Below are 22,944 nucleotides of genomic sequence, written 5' to 3' on the forward strand. Positions count from 1 at the left end.
AGATGTTTGGGGGAAAAAGGTATACGGTATGACACACCGAAGCTCCAGTGCCACTACAATGAAAAAAATACATTAATGGAGAGGCAGGAAAGATGGAGGAGCAGAACGGCGCGTGCGCAGCGGAGCTGTGACAATGGGGAGAGAAGGCTGAGGCTGGTGAAGAAGTAGGTCATGCCCAGAGGAGTCAGTGAAATTGGGGTGGGGGGCGAGGGGGCGGGGTTAGGTTAGCAAGGGTGGAGATATAGAACTGGGAAATGAGTGGGGCTGGAATATATGATGTGAAATTCCCAAAGAATCAATAAAAAAATTGGGGAAAAAAAAAGAAGTATAAGTGTTCTAGTAACTAGAGAGATAGTAGCTGACTTTGGAAGACATTAAGAGTGAGCCCCTCCCTCATAAGCAGCTTTAAACCCCACATCCCATTCCCCAGGTAATACTACAACAGGAAGCTTCACGGTTGTCTGCCCCTTAGTATTCAAAATACCACACAGAAAAGTGGGGGGGGGGTCCTAAGGCTTTGCTGAGGGCTATTAAGGGAAAACCACCTCTCATCTCCCACCCCCATCAACAGAACATAAGCTGAGTCCTACCTCAGGCCCTTGGTGGAAACTTGATGTACCAAACTGTCCAAAATACTACATACTGCCATGACCCCCTTTGGGAGGAGCCCGGGAACCTCCTGGCCAGGACTGGCCCTTAGAAAAGCTAGCTTACCTGAAGCTTTACTTCAGATATGGGAGGAGCAATTATTCCCTTAATGTGATGATGGTCTTCCCCCTCCCAAAGTCTTAATGCAGTTGCTTAAAAAACTCTGCTAAGCCTGCCTGCTTTTCTGACTCGGGCTCCAAAGTTTGAATTGTTCCTTCTCTTTGGCAGAAACCTAAGTACACTGACTCTCAAACTCTGGGCTTTCTTTCTGCTTCTGTAAAGACCCCAGCACTCCCCAAACAACTTTCCACCAACCTCCGTTGTGGGACATGCCTGCTTTCTTGAACCCCAGCTCAAAAAGTCAGCAGCGGCTTTACAGTAGCTGCCAAGATTTACAAATTTGCCCACTTTGTTGTCTTTCTCTAAAGTGTTAATAAAATGGTCTTTTATTAACCATAAAAAGGACCGATGAGATGATTCCGTAAGTATAGGCGGTTTCTGACCTCCCCTAGCCACTTGAGTTCATTCCCAGAACCTGTGTAAAGATGAAAGGGAGGGGGAGCAAGTGCACAAAAAAAATTATCCCCTGGCATCCTTAACCTGCTGCCCCAACCCCTGCCACATGCACGCGCGTGTGCATGCGCATACACACACCAATTTAATTTGTGAAGGAAGTAGTCCTAACACTTCCTTCTGAGTCTGTTTTTAAATTGTCTTGAAATATGTGACCAATTCCTATAAGTCTCGACCCACTAATGATATTAAATACATCAATTCATAAACAGGAACTGTTTTTCTGTGAATTAAGGTCCTCCTTCATTTCTTCACCAGCATTTCCTAGCTACCTTTTGCCAGACTGAAGATGTTCCATTCTATCGATAGTTCACTGTCTTTATCATGAGGGTGTATTGGATTTTATAGAAGATTTCTCTTACATCTGAGATAACTTACCGTGTGGTTGGTCTGTTCTCTATGAATATGGTGCATTACAGAAACTGGCTTCCAGGCACTAATCCGATGTGGCGCTCCTTGGACCAATCCTTTTGCTAACTTTCTACCATGTTTTCTTTAACTGTGACCAAATAGTCTGGAATGTGCGGGCTAGATGTGAACAGTACAGCAGCAGTAATAATGTTGGGCCTGCATGGTTGTTTTCTTTTTTTCTTCAAATATTGGTTTATTTACTCTTAACATAGGGACTGAGAATCTAAAATCACCTGAGCTTCACAGAGTATGAGCCCTGTTCTAGAAATGCTGTGTAACTAACTCAAGCTTGTAAGCTGCTAAGCTGAGTGGAAATGTCGGGTTTCTGAGTGAGACAACCCAACTCCACGCCCTGTTTATCTTACATCTTCCGTTCTGCACATTCCTGCTGACTTATTGGTCCTCTTAACCCGAAACTGTGTCTTCTCTTTCGGCTTTGACTCCCCATCTGCATGTAGAACTTGCTTTTGACCACTAAAGATGAATATAGTTGTTTTTTGGACAGAGGTGGAAGTTTGCTCAATTTAGATTCAGGCTGACACTCCATATGCCACGATCCATAAAGCTAGCTACAAATGGGGTGACTGAAAACAGGTCACCAATACAAATTGGATTTAAGGAGAAAATGTACAATTTCTTCCCCTACAGTAGAGAATCATTAGCTCACTACCTCTAATGCTTGTATAATTCCTGATTCCTGATGTTTGGGAAGACTCCCTCCACTGTCTCCCCTGATCTCCTGCAGTTCTTCCAGCAATAGCTACATCAACAAGGGGAGTTTTCAAAGAAACCGGGCCTTAAGGAGGCTGCCAACAAATGGATTGAACAGTGCTGCATTTGCAAACACTTTTCCTTTTCCAAATTATTCTTATATGTAATTATATTGTCTCATAATTCAAGGAAGAAGCAATATTAAGTATGTGGATAAATAAAAGATGTAGAAATATTAAGCATGTCATTTAGAAACCTATTTTGAAGGAAAACAGTCATTAAAATGATAACTTCACTTTATAATATTTTGTTTTCTTTTTAATTCTTTTTTTCTATTTTGTAGCAACTATTTTTCCAGGATCACTTTAATTTATCATGCCTAATTCTAAAGTTTTTCAGATGAAAGTATTAAAAAAATCTCAATAAGACAAAGAGAGCTTTGAAAAATCTACACGAAAAAATAAAAGCAAACTATGTTTTTTAAAAAAAATTGCCATTCCAATTAAATCTGAGTTAAAATGAATTAAACCCTTCAGTTGTTTCTAATAAATTCCTTGGTTCTTGCCAGTCACTAGTAGGTTCTGTCTGAATATTTAGGTATTCAAAATCTACCACAGTGAAGCATGTCAGGACTCCAGATCTGAAAAGTACTGACAAATCTTTAGGAGTCAGGCCACCAGTTCTAGGGCTATGCAGAGCGTTTCAGAGGAAGAGAAAAGTTGGAAGAAAGGAGCCTGGTTCAACTCTCCCTGCCCTACATTCCTGTGCTGTCTGCTCTGCTTTGTCACCTGGTAAGTCAGTGACAAGTAGAAGCCCCATGCTTCTCCCCCACTGCCCTTCTGCACACGACATGGCTTTGCATCGCTTAAGGATAAACAGGCTGGAGCTGCATATGGCTAACATCTCTTGTTCGAGCTGGTGCAGGAGGAGGTTGCGGAGCACCTGCAGGTCTCACGCGGTGTCATGGGCAGTGCAGGAATGACAGAAGTCGTTGCAGACAGCATGGAGCCTACATTCTTCTCTTTGCCTGGAAATCATGGATAATTAAATTAACATGGTTTGAATGCAAAGCATAAAAAACAGAGACATTAGAACAGAAACCCCCATCTCCACATGGGATCACTATATTTACCTGTATTTGGGGAGGCAATAAAAACCAGAGGAGAAAAGATAATAAAAAAGAAAACAGTAATAAAAACTTATATTTGCATAATTTCTTCCTGCCCCAGGATTCCAAACAATATATTTAAAATCATATGGGAAACTCTGGCATGGAACATGTGACCTGTAACTAGTGGAGTTTGTTAGCATGACAGAGTGCCCAAAGGAGCAAAAGACACTTGGACAAGTTAGGATTGCTAAAGCCAGAATGTCCCTTTAGAATGGCAGGCTTACTCTGTTTCCTTAGAACTACAAGTCAGAAGAATTAATTGCAAATCTACTCCCACCATAATTTGGAAGTGGTGAAACACATTAAAAGAGTGTTGATTGGCTACATTGCACTAATCCGAAAGGATGAAGTTCACTCTGGTTGGGAAACTGCCAAGTAAACACTGGATCCTCCCCTGGCCAGTTCCCAAAACAGAGAGGAAGGACAAGGCCTTTGTCTCGGGATCCCAGCATCATTAGGTTTCCCAGGCAACTCTCCTATACCCAGACTGAAATTCAAACTGTGGGTACGAAATAAGACTGCCTTTTGTCATGACTTTGGAAGACGAGTGTGGCACAGATGTGAGCTCCAGCTGCTTCAGCAGTGATGTGCGGGCTAAGGTGGTCTGCTCTTACTCAGAGACATTAGCCTGCTTTCTGCCACCTCTCACACCAAAGCAAATTCAAAGGATACACTTTGCCTGATGCAAACAAGACTGGTGAAGATTGGACTGACAGAGAATGACCATTCCCACGAAACCTGACATCTGTGACATATCTCTTACCCCTTCCACGCAACAAAATCTTGTCTATGTACAAGGCAGATGGTTGCAATTATACTAATGGCGTGGCTTCAGCTGCCCTCACTTATCTTAGCGGAGAATGTGCTACAAGACCTGCCGCGAAAGCCAGAAACTAAAGACAGTCGCTGATCCTACATATACTGTGCATGTGTTTTCCTAGCAATACATACTTATGATTAAGCTTCAATCTTCCACGGGGAGGAAGGACTCTAAGGATTCCCTTTGCCCCATTTAATTCACCAGTTACTGCTCCTAAGAGAGGAAGCTCTGTTGAATAAAATATGTGTTCTCAAACTCAAGCACTACCATCTCGTGGTGGTCACTTTGATAGCTAAGGTGACTACTAAGTGATTGACTGGTAGGTAGCAAATACTGTGTGAATATCCTGGACAAAAGGATGATTCACGTTCCCCTGTAGACAAAATTTGGTGGTATGAGATCTCACCTCTTTACTCAGAATGGCATGTAGTTCAGAACATGTGTTATTTTGGGAACTTTCCATTTGATAGTTTCTGAATAGTTTTGACTGCAATTACCTTGAAATTATAAAAACTCAAACTAGGGTTAGGGAAGACTAATCTACTCTTAATGATCTCAGTGAGTGCATGTGCAGGTGTCTGCCATAAAGGTTTTAAATATATTACTTGACTTCAATCTCAGCAACTTAATAGATAGGTACCACTTAAATTTACAAACAGGGAAAATAGAGTTAGGACTGGTCATTGATCACTAACGAAGTGACAATGGCCCTGAAGTGAGGTCAAAATGGAACTGCCCATTGGCTGTTCTTTCTCCTGGAGCCTCAGCTCCCAATAGAAACTCTCAGAGCCAAGAGAGAGAAAAACATTTTCTACTCTTAGTTTCAGTGAGAGAAAGGAAAGAGACCATCTTGAAAAGAGAATAGAGAAGGCCCAAGATCAGTCCCATGCCGGAGAGACTGCTGTAATTGGTTGTGCCAAGTTTTTAACAAAAAGAACACTCTTTCTCCTTACTGGAGGTCAGGGCTTAACCATCTTAATACCAGGGTGCTTCCTCCCTGTTCGATATTACTTACAGACTAATTCCAGCTCACCGCCTCCGGTCCTGCTCTCCCCGCTCCTCCCATAAGTTGCCTTCCAAATCACTGGCTTCATGTTTGAAATGTTCCCTCTGGTCAATGCATCCTAATTTAATCATTTGTAAACTTTAATTGTAAGGCAAAGGCACAGTAAAATAAAGTGAAATATCAAAAAATTAAGCATATGTAAAAGTACTTGGTATATACTCCAGATGCAGTGATTACCTACCATTCTTATTCATTACTAGAATTTTCCTGTTTTCTTCTTCCTTGACTTAGAGTGCTTGTCCATCTTTGTCCATTGAAATGTAAAGTTCAAGATGATGCAAAAATTAATCATAGCCCCAACTATAACATCAAACTTATGTTTAAAGATAAGCAAATTTCACACTGTTTAGCAATCCACAACTTCTATCCTCACCATTACAAACGTTAGAGATTAATCAATAAACTATGTTGATAGACTTTAATACAACCCCTTCCTATATTTATACATCTGGTGGGATAATCCCCAATTTATATAATATTCACATTAAATTGCAGGCAAAAGTCACAAAACGTTTGCAAAGTGCAATTCATTATTGTGATATCCGTGAATGAGAGTGTGCACAGGAGTGAGCTGTGCCACACCATGGCCATGGTTCTCTCTGCCTGAAGGTACTACAACAGTTTTTATTTTCTCTTCACCTCTTATCTAATTGTTTAAATCATTTACAATGAACAACAATCATTATCATAAAAGACTATTATTTTTAAGTATTAAGGTTAATGGCGAATAATTAGGTAATCAATTAGTCAAGTAATGAATTTTGATTTTGATACAATGCAAAAAAATGCACCTTCTGCTGCTGGAGATAGGTGAAATGGGGTATTCAGGGGATATAAATCCTAATGTGAGAATAAGAGAAGCAGTTATATAAACAAAACGACTGTGCAGAGAAATAAAACACTGAAATTTGAAACCAATACCAAAATAAGAAAAGAAAAAAAGAAAAAAATCCAAACAGATGATTCTGTGCCCAGTAGTAGATCAGAGAGGAACAGAACAAGTGATTACTGACAAGCTTCCCATCATGAGGCCTAATCATGTGTTTTTATTTAGTGCAAACGTGGAGATGGCCAAACTGCTCTAAAACACAGCCAGTGGGGCTCCAGGATCAGTTAACTGATCCCCAGCATGACTGGGATTTTCCGGCTGGTGTTAAGTTTAACAGTCTTGAAAGGTGTTGTGGAGTTCAAATGCAAAACAAGTCCCTCCCTTGGAGGGACTTGTGTGAATTAGTTGAAGATTCAGGCATTTACAGCTCACAGGTTCCTTCATTTGCTAGAGGGTATCGTTATCTTTATAGTTCTATACAGAACACAGGCAAGTGTCCCAGGTCATGCCACCTCCCATGAAAACTTAGTCATGCACTGTGTGGTGGGATGAGGAGAGACCTAAAAAACTCTGCAAATGGACAGAAATACCAACCCCATAAAAACACCGAGCTGCACATCAGTTTTAGAGGTCTGATCCCTAACCCCAATCATAAAAAGGAATTCCCGTAGAGAGGGCTTAGTACTTCTGAAGTCTCTTAAAGTATCTCTAGGCTCCAGGAAAACCACTCTAGAGACCTTTCCTCCAGGCTGGCATGCATGTGTGCTGGCACACAGATGCACAGAATGCTACAGAGGCATGCTTCAGACTGAAAAAAATGTTCTGTGGTTTATGAAATCAACTTCCCATGAGCACATTTCCTTATGGGCAAACATAGGTAGGAATACCTAATGAAAACCTGTTTAGGAGTGGGAAATCAATAATACACATAAAATGCGAGGTTCATAATAAATAAGGGCTCCCAGGAAGACAGGAACACTTTTTTCTTCTTTTCTAGGACAAAATTAGAGAAGGCTTATCATGATGCTAACATTTCAGTTGAGAACTTATTATCTGAAATGTCACAAGAATTCAGAGGCAAACGCTAAGTGCTTACATTTGTAACAGTCTTTGAAATATTCCAAAATTTTATTTTCATCAATTGCTTTGACTTTTTAGGCTGCAAATTATAAGCACATTTGTATCACTTTAGACCAATTATTAATAATGTTAGAAAGCATGTTGATAAGAATGCCAAAAGATTGGTGAGGATATTTCCCTGCCAACAATAATTTAAAAGATTTGTAAATCTAGGCTCTAAACCAGTAAAGGATAAAACAATAAATGGCAATGTTAAGCTCTCTCACTAAAGAGTTTCTTCCCCTCCTGCCCTCATGACCTTACCTCAAGAGTAAGATTTGCTGCTTTGAGATAACTAGTAGGAAAACTTCCATATATAGTAATTGTCTAAGAAAATGGAAATATGTTATGTATGTTTATTTTTACTTGTCCTTTTCAAAGACAGCTTCTAAGCTATTGACAGCGTCCTATAATCATTGCAGTTCAGCAGCAAAAATAACAATAACATGTTCAGTTGATCTGTAGTAAAGTAATTCTAGTCTAACAAAATTTGAATTAAGTCTGTTCCAGCCTAAAAGCAGAGCAGAAAATCTGAGGAGATGGCTTGGCGGGTAAATTCCTGCCACATAAGCATGAGAAACTTTCTGATCACAGCGCCCCCATAAAAGTGACACATGGTTGTGGAGGTGTGGGACTCCAGAACTAAGGGTGGAGACAGACACTTCACTGGATTTTATTGGCCAGCTAATCTAGCCACATCCATGTATGACAGGGTCATGGGGAGACTGTGTCACAATAGATAGGCTGGAGCGTGATGGCAAAGTCACCTGATGTGGACCTCTGGCCTCTGTACACACGTGCCTACAAATACATGTGCAATCATGTACATGCATGTATAAATACACACACATAAAGTAAAAAAAAAAAGATGTTAATAGAGACTTCATCCTTTCCTTTCAGAGAAGGTGGTCTCTTGGCTGAGGATTTACAATCTGTCATCATCCAAAAACGCTTCTGTGAGGTACCAAGCAGGCTTCGGGACTCAGCTTTTAAAGGCAGCACTGTAAAGCATCCCATGTGTAGGACACTTCTGAATAAGATTGTTCTTGGGATTTCAAGAGTTGTGAGGAGAGTGGAGGTATTGAGTGAGGTGATCAGTGAGTCGGTGAGTCCTGCTCTCACCCCTCAACACAAACGTCCCCATCCATAAAATGAGGATACCTCCTCTCTCATAAGGCTCTTAGAAGGACAAATTAAAAGAAATTGCAATAGTAAAATCCATTTGGAAACAGGAGAAATGCCAGGAAGCAGACCTGCCATTGCTTCCAGCCCTGGCTCCTATTGCCAATGAGCTAGCTGGTTTCCTGGCTTTCTCAGTCATGGCCCTCAGACTTAGGACACCAAGGATGTTTAACCAGAGGAGTTTTCTGCTATGCAGTAAGAAAATATAAGTAATTATCTCAAGCAAAGCTATCTAATTATATCAGGGGCCTCTGATAACAGCATAAACCATGAATGTGGAACCTAAGCCCTTTATTATCAGAACCATAAAACACAAATATAGTCTGTTATCACATTATTGCAAATTCTTTGTTTTATAATACAAAATTGGGAGTGCTTTCCAAATTGTCATTTTATACTCAATATAGCACTGATAATTTCTCATATTGATATTAAAGTTACTTCATAATATCATGCTATTTCACTCCTGGACTTTTTTTTAGCATATACTATAGTTTACACATACAAAAATGCATTAGCCTTGAGGTTCCTGCCTCCATCAGTAATTTTTTTCCATGTTATGTACCAATTAAGCGTCTAACATACCAGTAAATACACACAGGGCCGTGTGAATGTAATTCATACCTGTCCTTAATGAGTCCCTCACAAACTGTCTCCTGCTGCTGAAGCACACATATGTTTAACTTCGAGACACCCTGCCAGAAGAATGCCTTAAAAAAAAAACCCACTGCAGACAGCGTCCCAGCAATTGCTGCTTTTTTTCTACTGTATACTTTATGAATTGCCTCATCATAATTAACTCCAGCCACTGGAATTAATTACTCCAGATGATTTGGAAGCCAGTCTTCTCCATTCCCCTGAAATTTTCTGACATCATCTCACTAAGCAGGCGATGGGATACGGATAAAATTGTATTATCTTTGAAAAATGGAACATCTTTTAGCATTTGGTTTTATTTTGATGGCCTTTAGGGAGGATAAGAGAGATACAGGGGCTAAAATCTGGGAAGATTTTGTTCCTATTTTATTTTCAGAAAAAGATTTGTGTTCCACCCTGTCATGTCACAGAAGTAGGAAAGTGTGTGACGTGGCTAGAGTCTCACCCAGAGTGATGGCTGAGCCATAGGAAGAAGTCAGATGATGTGCTCCACAGAATACTTCTTCATACTGCAGTGTCTTGGGCTCATGATCCCGAACACAAGCGAGCATTCTGTTCGGCAGTAAAGTCAGAAAGCGAAATGAAGCTATGTGACTTTCCTAAGGGGCTGGGCGGGTGATGGAGTCAATAAAGTGCTTGCTCTGCAAACATGAGGACCAGAGCTTGGATCCCTAGCATCCATGTAAAAAGGCGAGGCCACGCAGCGCGTGCCTGTGATTCCAGCACTGAGCAGCTGCACCGGGAAAACCTCCGATTTGCTGGCCAGTCAATCAAGCTGAATTGGTGGCCTTCAGGTATACTGGGGGACCCTGTCTCCAAACGTTAAGGTGGGAGGGCAACTGAAGCCAATGCCCAATGTTGTCCTCTGACCTGTACACATACCACATATGTATATATATAAAAACTTTGATGGGATTTTTTTGTACAGAAATCACAGAAGGATACCAGGGACTGCTATTTGTGATGTTGCAACAAGCAGGACTCTGAAGACCTCAGTGTGCTCTTTTGAGGAAATGTTTGCTTAGGATAAATTTATCCCAGTTTTGTACCACTTCTCTTACTGTCGGCCTTCCCCACTCCACCTAAATCTGGTATAGTTAGAGAATAAATTCTTGTATTCAGTGGAAATTATTCTGTACCAGAAAGCTAAAGCAAAATGTGGGAACTGTTTTGTTCCAATCTGCTGTTTTTGGCGATTAGAAAAAATTCACTCTTTAAATGATGTACGTATTTTGACATAAAAGGAAAATATATTAATGAAAAGCCTAAGTAAGCTCCATATCTTCCCGTGTCTTCTCTGGGAGGATTTCAATACAGCAGAGTAAAATGAATAAGATCTCTTAGCTAAGTCCTCCTGGATGCAGATGCAGACAAGGTGAGAATCAGGAAGAATCACTATAAAAGAGAAAGAAGAAGTAGAATGAGAACAGTCATGGATACAAACCTGAAACCCAGGAAGATGTAGCAGTAGAAGGAAGGAGGACTGGGAGGAAAAACTTCAGATGTGATGTAGCTTTGGTGAAGACTTGGCAAGCAAAGGCAAGAACTGGAGTGTAAAGACACACTGTGGAGAAACTGCAAACCCTGGTACCATTGTATGCTTAGTCTCTGGCTGGGGACTGCATTGCAAGTGTTTGACACCTGCTCCCAAGCTCAAGCAGATCCTGAAATCACCCAAACCAGAATCTGTCGTTCCCTGTGTGATCCCCACAGATCAGAGAACGCTCACTGATTATGTCAGGGCCCCAGCCACCACTCTGCAGACATTGATCCCTTTCTAAGTTAGGGTTTCTATTTCTGTGATGAATCACCATGACCAAAAGCAACTTAGGGAGAAAGGAGTTTATTTTACTTTCACTTCCACATTACCATCCATCCTTGAAGGAAGTCAGGGCAAGAACTCAAGACAGGAACTTGGAGGCAAAAACTGAAAAGGAGGCCATAGAGGAATGTTGCTTACTGCTTTCCTCCTTGTGACTTGCTAAGTTTACTGTCTTATACACCTGAGTCAGTACAAACTGTCCAGGGGTAATGTGGAAAGTCCTTCCGTATATGTGTTGCTTTTATTGGTTAATGAATAAAGAAGCTGCTTGTGTGTATAGCTGGGCAGAATAGAGCTAGGTGGGAAAACTTAGATGAATGATGGGAGAAAGTAGGTGAAATTGGAGAGATGCCATGTTGCTACCAAAAAAGAAAGAGGTCTGCGGAAGCCTGCCCAATTTTTGTCAATAGGCCATGACCTTGTGGTGATGCACAGATTAAACAGAGATGAGTTAATTTAAGATATGAGAGCTACCTAGCAATATGCCTAAGTGACTGGTCAAGCAGTGTTTTAATTAATACAGTTTCTGTTTGATTATTTCAGGTCTGGGTGGCCGGGAATGAGCAAGCAGTCTCCGTCTACACAGGGGTAGCACCACTCAAGGTGAGCTGGGTCCTCCCACATCAATCATTAATCAAGAAAATGCCTCCACAGATCTGACTACAGGCTAATCTGATGGAGGCAATTAATTCATCAGTTGAGATTCCCACTTCCCAGATATCTCTAGGTTTGTGTCAAGTTGACAAAACCCAACCAGAAAAATCCTCTTCCAGGGTGGTCATATGGAAACAAGCAAATATTCTCATCCACAATGCCAAGTATCTCGCACCCAAGTATTAACTAAGCTTAGGGTGAGGTGCTGTAGACTAGGGTAAAGTTCTTTCTAAATGACTTATTCAATTGTTTTCATAAAGGCATTCCTTTGTGGCACATTCCCACAACTTGCCAAGTCAAAACAAACAAGCAACAACAACAACAACAACAACAAAAAACCCTACCATAAGAACTTTGAAGGCCATCTCACGTCCAGAAACTCTAAGAATTAAAAGTGCGGTGTATCCCGAGAGCCTTTTAAAAAAGAAAAGGAAAGTGATTATTTTAGATACTACTAAATCAAAAAAAAAAATCCCCTTCTTATTCAAGAAAATGAATTCTTTCCCCTGAGTATCCATAGGACGTTTACTCAACCTTGATTCTTCTCATTGATTTCGTCTCCCCACAGAAAAGCAACTTCGCTTCTTGTCCTGCTGATTTGTTTTAATCAAATTGCTCAGTGATATAAAACACAAAATAAAGGAAGATAAGTTTTGCTTTGTTCATTCTGGGTGTGCTCCGGAGTTTTGATTTCTATTTCCCTCCCAGGACGTGGGTCACTGTATGTCACATTCACGGTTGCTGGCCATCTCCCATCCCCGCCCCCACCCTCAAAGGACAGCCATCCACAGACCCGTTCATGGAGCAGAACCAGTGTGCAGAGCCTGGCCTCCTCAGTACTGCAGAGTATAACCCAGAACAAAACTGGTCATCTTTTTTTTTGTTCCTTTTGACATTTATTTATCTCATGTATGTACATGCAGGAGTGTGCCACAGACCGTGTCTGGAGGACAGAGAACAACGTGCAGAACTTAGTTCTCTGTTTCCTTCATGTTCCACCCCAAAGACTGAACTCGGGTCGTCAGGCTTGGCAGCAAGCACCCTACTTAGCCCTCTCGCCGGCCCCAAACATTTTTCTCAATAAAATAAAAACCCATGTCATTTTATACACTTTTAAGCTACACCTGTAATGATCTTATTGAACAGTAAAGAATAATATTCTTCTAAATTTAGTCTTGAACCCTAGTCCACGGCCGGAATATAAAATCATGCCTCCAACTATCTGCACTTCATTTGCATTTGAATGATGATTAGCCAGAAAAAGCACCTAGAACTTACCATATTTAAGTGTGCCTTCCCCTCCCAAGCATGATCCTCCTTCAGCCCTTCCCAACTTGGGAAATGATAACTCTAGCTCATTGCTCTGGCCAAAGACCACACTCCTGGCTCTTCTCTTTACTTTTGTATCCAGTCCACACAAGCATCATTTTGTCTCTCCCTACAGCATCTGTAGCCACTTCGACCACTAGAGCCCCATGTCTTCTCTCGCCTGGATTCGAACCTTTCATCTGACTTCTCCCACCCTGCTTTCACTTCTTTGATGTCTCCCGTGGGGTCACCAAATGATCCCTTTAAAGGATGAGGCTGATCACCAGACCACCTTCACCAGTACACTCCAGGGGCTTGTCTCCTCCTTCAGGATAAAATATGAAGTCCTTGACATGAACTACAAATTTACCTACTCTGTCCCATGGCCACTCTGACCAAATCTCAGGCTACCACCCTCTCGTTCCTCGGTCTCCAGGCCTCGCCATCTTTAAGAAAGTCAAGCACATGGCTGCCTCTTTGTCTTTGTATTTACTATTCATTCTGCCTAGAAAACCATTACTTAGGAAGAGAGCACCCAGAACACAGGTGAGATTCAGAAACCAGGAGAGCACAAAGCCTGAGGGAGACCTACAATCCAAAGATAGCGTGAAAAGTGAATTTGGAGCTTGAGTCTGTTTCTTCTAAGCCTTAAAGCACAGGACAACTCCAGTTGCTAACCAGACTACCCTGAAGCATGGTGAACAAATGTTCCACCATGCACCATCTAGAAAGTGTTCACTGGGACAGATCATAAGCCAGAGGCCTTCTCTACACTATGCCCTTGATGCCCAGAACAATATGAAGCACAGGAGAGTATCACCAAGTACATACAAATACAGAAAGTGAATGTCATGTACCACAGCCAGAAAAATAGTTCCCAGGGCCACAATCCAACCATAGGCCCTCCTGATCACCACCTTGGGCTCTTCTGGGTGTTCCATAAAGGATCCTAATGAAAGACAATAAATTGTCAACACTCAACAATTGTCAACAAATTGTACAACATTTTCCAGTCTCTAAACAACCAAAAAACCCTTTAGTTCCCCTCCCTGCTCACTGTCTTTTCCACAAATTCCTTTACTCATATTTCCAGTCCTTTTCATGCTCTGACTTACACTGCAAAATTAGCTCCAAGGATTTCGCAGCTCTCCTCATCCCATCAAGACTCCTCCTTTCTCAGCTAAGAACCGGAGACATTGTCTTCACAGTCCTCTGCTTTGTGATCATATTCTGGTGCCTCCAAGCCCCTTATTGTGGTAGCTTTACACAAGTCTAATCCTACTCAATCAATTTTAAGCTCCTTGGATCATAGTCACACAGACACACACACTACACACTCACACAAACACACACATTTGGTTTTTTGAGACAGGTTTCTCTGTGTAGTCTCGGTTGTCCTGGAACTCAGTCTGTAGACCAAGTTGCCTCAAACTCAGAGATCAGCCTGTCTCTCCTTCCCAAGTGTTTATGAAAGTCTTAAGTCACCACCACCTAGTCATATTTCAATCCTGTTTATAATCTCCCAATGCACAGAACAATGCCCTAGCAGGCATTATAGATAGCAAGCAATATTGTTCTAGTCAAGAGAAATGCATGGATTAAGCTCACAGAAGCCCAGTTTGCTAGTTCGGCAGCTGCTCCTTGACCATGTCCTAGGGGCCAGTCCTCACTAATCCTTCATGAGATGCACCTTAGGATTTTTGGTTTTCTCCTGTTTTTAATTTTTTCCTAAAATAGCTCTTTGATCTGATTTGTGTAAAACTGATAATAGAGAACTGAGTTAACTTTACAGGTTGTCTGGAAGCTGGGAAGTGTCGGAGGCAGGATTTACACCTGGACCACCTTCACTGAGAACTGCCACAGAGCACAGCACTAGGCGCCAGTGTAAAGATTCTCACAAGGGCCTCTTTGGTTCCTCTCCTTCGTGTGGATGCTCTACAGCATGGTGCACGGCATGCGTGTTTGTAGGGGCAGGTACAGGCCAGAAAGAGTGATTTACAGGAAGGCAGAGTGACTCCAAGAGCTCCATTCAAAGCAAGTTCCAAATTTTGAAATCCCTTCTCCAAGTTTTCTTTGTGACACCATGAGAGCAATGTCAGCTGGGAGTCACTATGGTCAGACTGACTAATCCTGAAAATGTCTTTCTTCTAAGCGGTTCAGGGACATAGGTCAGCTAGTGTCAACAGAGATCTTGACTTAATTGACAAACAAGATGGCCACAGCTGTTAAACCTGACATGGGGCCTACATGGGCAGCACACTGACCACTCAGCCTTCGGATTATCTACTGACGGCAAGCCTCACAGTCAACACAGTGTGCCTTAGCATGGGCTCCTACACTCCCCGGATCACAGGAAATGTTAAATAGTAAAAAGGCTCTCTAGGACCATTGCTAAAAGTTTACTAATTTAAGAGTAATGTCTACGTTTAAATCTAGTTTTCCTTAAACATTTAGATGTCTGGTTTTCCATATCTTTAAAAGGAAGTCGTTTAGCCACTGACAATGAGAATAGAACTCAAAAATAAAAAAAAAAGGAGATGGATAGCTGGTCACCCCGAAAGTAAAAATTATTATTATCATTATTATTATCATTATTTTGCATCTCAGGTGCACAGATGATTCTAGAACATTTTTGTGCAGTTCTTAACAATCATCATCATGAGAATAAAGGCAACACATCTCAGATTCCAGCTGACAAGGCTGACATTTGTCACCAATGCAGGTATTAAAGTAAGGCCCCCACTAAGAGGGAGCAGGGTTTATAACGCGTAGCACAGACACATGACCCATAACAGAAAAGCGGAGGGGGCAAGCCTGTGGTTTGTCTGTCATCGGAGATGAAGCAGAGGGGAGGGATGGTGCGGTTTAATCTGAGTCAAGTATCAGGAAGTCCGGGTGCCAGTGCAGCTCATCTGCTTTTATTACCGAGGACACTAGGACAGCACAGGGACCGTTTCGTTTGCCTGTGCCTGCTGCTGCCCTGCTTTTGGTCATTCGATTATTTGATGTGACACCCGACACACAGAAAGGGTGTTTTCTTCTGCTCCTGTCTCAGGGCTGATAGGAGAAACACAGGGAGGAAGGCCGCACAGCTGGTAGTACAGTGAACCCAAAAATACCCAGAACCGTACCGGAGGGAATAGTCATCAGCGCGAAGCGAACAAGCACCCAGGCTCTCGACTGCTTGTGGCTCGCAGAGCAGCAAGCGCTCCTGCCAACTCCTCTCTACCCGCGCACTGAGCTGCAGACAGCATGCTGTAGCTTGCATCATCAGTTTTGATGAATAACGCACTGATAAGCGCTGCAGCCAGTATTCCAGGGGAGCGGGAAGCCAGATGTCATCTGGACCTCCGATAGTTTGAACCCTGGGTCTCTGACAGACACTGTTTGAGCACCGCAGAGTGGGCAAGGCCACTGTTAGAATCTGCTGTACGGTGTGGCATTGTGGAAGATGAATGGGGATCAACTTTGTTCCCAGCAGGAGTGGGGGGGCTGTGCCTAAATTGAATTGATAATTAAGTCACTCTGTGGTGATGCCAGCAAGGTGAGTTTTAAACTGGGATTGGTAGGGAAAGCTCATACAAATACACAGAGAGAAAAAGCTTTTGGGGCGGGAGGGGGGAGGGGGAGAATGCATTTTTACAGAGTTCAGATCCACATGGCTCCAAATGGGGATGGTGACAGACAGATGGAATGTGCTCCCTCCGCAATGGAAGTCAGAGGCAGTTATGACAGATTTGAATGTCGTTTTAGTGAGAGCATGCAGAAGATCCACCTCTACCCCTCAACAGCCCCCATCCCCCATGCATCACATGCTTCAAGCATTTCAGCAGGAGGGCCGCACTGATCATGTTTAATTCCATCATTACAGGTAAATGTTCAAAAGGATCAATTAGACATGAGTTTCCTCCACTCGCTAACTGCAGACCTACCCCACGTCGTTTTATGAGTGAAACCTGGAGTTGGAGCAACAATTGTCTTTGCTCTATTTAATTCTTCATCTAGACAACAGATTTTTCTGACCCTAAATTCAACAATGGTCTCTGGCTCCACCTCCCCAGCAGTCTGGTTCTCCTCTGTCATCCTAGTTTTTTTTCCCCCACTGCTGGGTCTCCCCCTACCCCGCTGTTCCAGGTTCCTCCATGCTAGTCTCAGCCTCTTATACGCAAACTCTCAGTCTCCAGCACGGAACTCGGGCAAACCAGAGATGCAAGTTACAAACCCAGCAGCACTCTAGCATCCACCCCAGAGCTGTCTCACTGGGGAGAAGGTGAATCATGATACACAAATCGTGAATCATGATACAACAAATAAGGGGTTCTCGTACATTCTAAAACCCCCTCTATTTGAATGGATTGCTTCGGTAGACTGAGGTCCAGAGGAAATCCTATATTGCCATTGCTGGAAATTTGCAGGCCCAAAGAAGTACGCTTGTAAACCAAGTGCTGGGGTGGCAGGAAGAGGAGGACTAATACTGACAGGTCAGCCAGCCTGACCTCATCTGGGAGGCCTAGTCATAGTGTTATACCCTGTCTCACAAAATACGTCAGGAGAAAGATACCAGACATTGAGCTCTGGCCTCCACATTCACATGCACACATATGTATTCAGACCCCATGCACAGGATAATGCACACACACACACACACACACACACACACACACACACACACACACACCAAGCTGTCACTTTGGTCTCAGTTTGAATGACAACACAATGGGAAAAATTCAGATGATGTTGAAACAGTTTCAAAATTCCCCCAAATGTAGCTCATGAAATGAAATTTTAAAAAAATGATCTGAAACACAATCATAATTAGTCTTATTGAATAAAAACCTTGATGTCAAATGTCGGGGGTGAATGCTGAAAGGTCAGAGAAGAGAGGCATCCAGCCACTGGAGTTCTTACCTCTCCGAATACTCAGACCGAATGGGCGATCCTGACGCCACAAGTCCTCAGACTGAATCCTGAGCTTCTCTCTCCTCCACCTTATCTTCCTCTCTCTGCCCAGCCATATCACTTTCTAGCTCCACCTCCCCAGCGCTGGGATTAAAGGTGTGAGCCACCAACGCTTGTCTCTCTTTCTCTTTTAGACTGGTTTAATTTTGTGTAGCCCGGGGTGGGCTTGAACTCACACAGATCTGTCTGCCTCTGCCTCCTGAGTGCTGAAATTAAAGGTATGCACCCCCACTGCCTGGCCTCTATGGCTAACTAAGGGCTAGCTCCACACTCTGATCTTCAGGCAAGCTTTATTTGTTAGATCACAAATAAAGCATCACCACAATGATCTGGACCCAAACAGATGAGAGCCAGCCAGAGACTGAGCCCAGCACTAGCTGGGTGGTGGTGGTGCTTACACATCTTTAATCCCAGCACTCAGGAGACAGAGGCAGGTGGATCTCTGTGAGTTCAGAGTCAGCCTGGTCTACAAGAGCTAGTTCCAGGACAGGACCCAAAGCTACAGAGAAACGCTGTCTCTAAAAACAAAAATAAAACAAAGAAAGGAAGAAAGAAAAAAGAAAAGAATACCACTCTATAGAGGGCTTCCATTCAGCGGGGCTTGGTTCCTGCCCCACATTTCTCTTCCCCTCAGGTATGTGACATCTCAAGGCAACCAGGCCGCCAAGCTCTGCTTCACTCTTGTTCATTAACTTCTCTTTACAAACTGACAAGCACAGGAGAGTAGAGAAGAGTGGGACCAACACACTTGCGACTCTTCCTGAACTTTGGGAAGTGTCAGTCTGGCATGCTTGTTTCACTTGGTAGATTGGTTTGTAAGATAAATTGCCAATATGATATTTGATTTTACAAAGGTCAGTAAGCTCCTCTTCAAAAGAGATTTTTTTTTTTTGGTTTTTTGAGATAGGGTTTCCCTGTGTAGACCAGGCTGGCCTCGAACTCGCAGAGATCTGCCTGCCTCTGCCTCCTGAGTGCTGGGGTTAAAGGCGTGTGGCCACCACCACCCACTTCATAAGAGGATTTCTTTTGCAGATCTCTATCATTCTCACAACTACCACATCATGTTGCCACCACCGTCAAATATCACAAGTTTGTATATGTGAATAGAGGACATACATGTGTATGATGTGTGTGTGTGTGTGTTAATGAAGGCTGCTCATTCATTTCCCAGCTGCCTAGACCCAAAATATCACACAGAACTATATTAATTACAATATATTAATTACTTGGCCAATAGCTTAGGCATATTTTTAACTAATTCTCACATCTTAAATTAACCCATAATTCTCGTCTGTGTTAGCCACGTGGCTTGGTATCTTTTATCAGTGAGACATTCTTATCTTGCTTCCTCTGCATCTGAGTGATGACTACAGACTGAACCTTTCATCTTCAGAGAACTCCCCTGTTCTGGTCTCCCCACCTACACTTCCAGCTTGGCTACTGGCCAACTGGCATCTTGTTAAACCAATACAAGTGACAAATCTTTACAGGGTCAAGACTATTGTCCCATAGTATGTGTGTGTATGCATTTATGGATATGTATGATACGCATGTTAATGTATGATGTACATGTGTGTGTATGATCTATGCACATATATGTGTTCACTTGTGGAAATGGCAATACACACATGCCATATAAATGGCAGCCATAGGATAACCTTTGACACGGCATGAAGCAAAATGAATTGTTTACTTCTCCATAGGCCAGGCTGGTTAGCCCTAGAGCTTTCGTGGGTTCTCCTGTCTCCTCCTCCACCTCACTGCAATCACTGAAGTGCAGAGAGACACTGCCTTGTCTTGCTTATGGGGATTCAGGGAATTCAAATTCAACCCTTTGTGCTTGCAGGGCAAGTGCTCACCCACTGAGCCATCTCCCCTGACTTTTAAGCTTTTAATATTACCTATAGCCCACCTACATACAAATTTCCCTTTTCCTATAGAATTATGTACAATTTTTTTTATACCTGGTTAGTTCTAACCTGAATACAATCAAGTGGCAGGTCGTGTGTGTCATTTCCTCTACGCTATACACAGCCGCTGCTTGTCACTGCTTTACATACTTCGTTTTTGAGTTAAATAACTTTTTTCATCTATTTTACATATCAATCAGTTTCCCTCCCTCCTCTCCTCCTATCGCCCTCCCTCCACTCCTCCTCCATCTCATTCAGAAAGGGACAGAGCTCCCATGGGTTTGTGCAAAGCACATCAAGGTGGAGAGGGTGCTGGAACTGGCTGGTCAGCTACTATAAGCATAGTGGTGACTTCCCTAACTGCTGCTCATGAAGCGTCTTCATGGTAGTTTCCAGATCAGATGCTCATTTTTGCACTAAAGTATATTTTCCAGGGAACATTCTCAACTTGTGGAACCTCTCACAGTAGCTATAGGACATGTCCAGGCTGACTAAAACCCACCCTGACACCAAATTCTGAGACACTTTCTAACTTGAGCTTCCTATCTGAGCTTTTCAGAAACACAGGATTTTGGATCCCATATCAATTCTTTCCATGTTTTATACCCATTCTTTTATACTCACACCTAAGAAAGAGCTCATTAAGTTTGCAAGGTGATGCTTGTAAATGCTGCTTTTTAGAGAATTTGGACCTAGCGTGCTCAAGGCCCTGGGTTCAATAGCCAGCATTACTATTGTTCAATTAACGTCATCAGTCAGTCATCAGTGATTCCACTGTCTCCTGAGGAATAACTAATAACTACCATGGCAGCTAATAAAGAGACCCAATCAGGGAGATCTGAGACACACCCAGAGCCCAGATGAATCAGTACTCTGGGAAGTTCCATCCTGTACCAAGTCTCAGGGACCTCACAGACTTGACTCCCTGCCCAGGGATGCTACAACATGATACACAGGGACCACTGGGGTTTCTTAGTCATTAAGTTCTATGATGCCCGTGCCTTTTCGTCCTCAGGTTCAGAATGCTAAGTTCACGTGATCAAGTACTACCTTTTCTGTAGTACTCCTAGCATAAGACTTACAATGACACAGTTGTAGTGATTAAGTAGAGAACTTAGAAAATTCTCCAGCGCTCAGTTGTCAGTATCTGCCCCTTGCTCCTTGTCTGTGTGTTCCCACAGCATGCACAATTCTGTCTGCAGGGCAGAGCAGAGCACTATTTCATCCTCAGGGACAGTCCTTCACTGCCACAGGTGCCAGCAGAGCAATAACTCCAGCAGGATCTCTTTAAAACAGCAGTATGTCACAGCAAGACGGGAGTCCCTCAGAGGACTCTTTAAGGGTACAAAGGATTCCTCCCAAGTTCCAGCTCTCCATTTTTGTCTCCGTAATAAGTTACTGAGGTAGCGTCTCTCAAAAAAAAAGGTCCTGTTTATTCAAGAAGTAGAATTTAAGAGTGTGGAATTTTTAATCAACTGAACAATTTTTAAAATTAAATGCAACTCCATTGGTAGCTAAAACCAACCTTAAGAACATTAACTATTGCTGGCTGAAGGAAAATGAATAGAATTAATTTTTAATTGATAAAAAATGTGTTGTAAAATCTCTGATTTATAAAGAAAAGATTCTCTTAAATAATAAGATCACTTGCTGATTCTGAAACGTGAGATGAACATTATCCAAATATCCTGCCTATTGTGTAAAAGAAAGGTACCACCCACAGCATAAGACACAAACATCTGTTTGTGCCAATTTGTGACAAATGAGGTGTGCGAGGGCTCACTGCCGCTTTCCTACACTTGGGCAGGAATTTGGGGAGACGGAAAAAAATGACTCAGTCAGTGAAGTGCTTGCTTCTCAAGCACGAAAACCTGACTCTCCAGGAGCCCTGATGCTGATCCTATTGCTGGTAGAACCCTGGGGCCCATTGGCTCGCCAACCCAGCAAAATGAACAAGAAAGGACACCTAAGGTTGATTTCTGGAATACACATTCTCTGCACATAGACATGTACACACATGTCCACATGTCCACAAATGGATACGCAGGACGATTTCGTAAGGTTTATATCTTAAACATGCATGATTTTCATTTGAAAGTGCATTTTGCTTATTTTTACATTAACTTTTCCCTCACTCCACTCAATTCAAATAAAAACTTTCAGACATACATAGAGAAATAGTCTATAAATCAAGAGTGTGAAACTTAATGAACACATTAAACACACTTTCACAGTCATGACTCAGACAAAGAAATTTAATATTACCACAAACAAGAAGGCCTTCTTGAGCTCCCATTCAGCCCCTGTCCCTACCCTCATCTCCAAAATATAACACTACCCCGACTTGTAACACCTAATTTGTTTGGTCTGAATTTTATATTACATAAAAGAAATTATATAATATCTTTTAAGATAATGTTGATGCATCTGCAATCATGAAATGATGAGTCTGTAATTCTCCCCTTTTTTTTCTTAATCAAGAATTGATCAAGTTTTGATACCCATGTTTTTTATGTCTAATAGAAAGAATGTGAAGTTCTAAGTGCCAGTCTTCTCAGAGGTTTGCTTTTGTGTCTGTCAATAAAGACTTCATGTTTTCCGGATGGGAAAGTTACAGAGTGTGTGTGTGTGTGTGTGTGTGTGTGTGTGTGTGTGTGTGTGTGTGTTAATGCTTCATCAACATGGATTGATATTCACATTATTTCATTTAGTCTTTTTTACAATCTTTCTCTTTCTCTCTCATTGGCACTTATGAGTTTTCAAACACTTTTTCTTCTTTGCTCGTTTTCTTCTGTTGCCCTTATTTTTTCTTTTGTGATTTTTTTTACCATTCTTTTACCATTTTGAAATATTAGACAATCATGATATTTCTTCTTTCCTAATACAGACATTTAAGATTAAAGATTTTATCTCAAAACAACGCTTTAACCTTAACCTGAAGATTTTAACACATGTTTTTGTTATCATTGAGACAAAATATGCTTAATTTTACTTTTAGTATTCATTTATGAATTTTGGAAGGAAACTTCTAAACAAATGAAGATTTAGATTTTTGTTATCTGTCTCATTATTGATTTTAAGCCTAAATCAATTCTAATCAAGAA

This window comes from Myodes glareolus, chromosome 13, assembly GCF_982192425.1.
Source record: "Myodes glareolus chromosome 13, mMyoGla1.1, whole genome shotgun sequence".
Taxonomy (NCBI): Eukaryota; Metazoa; Chordata; class Mammalia; order Rodentia; family Cricetidae; genus Myodes; species Myodes glareolus.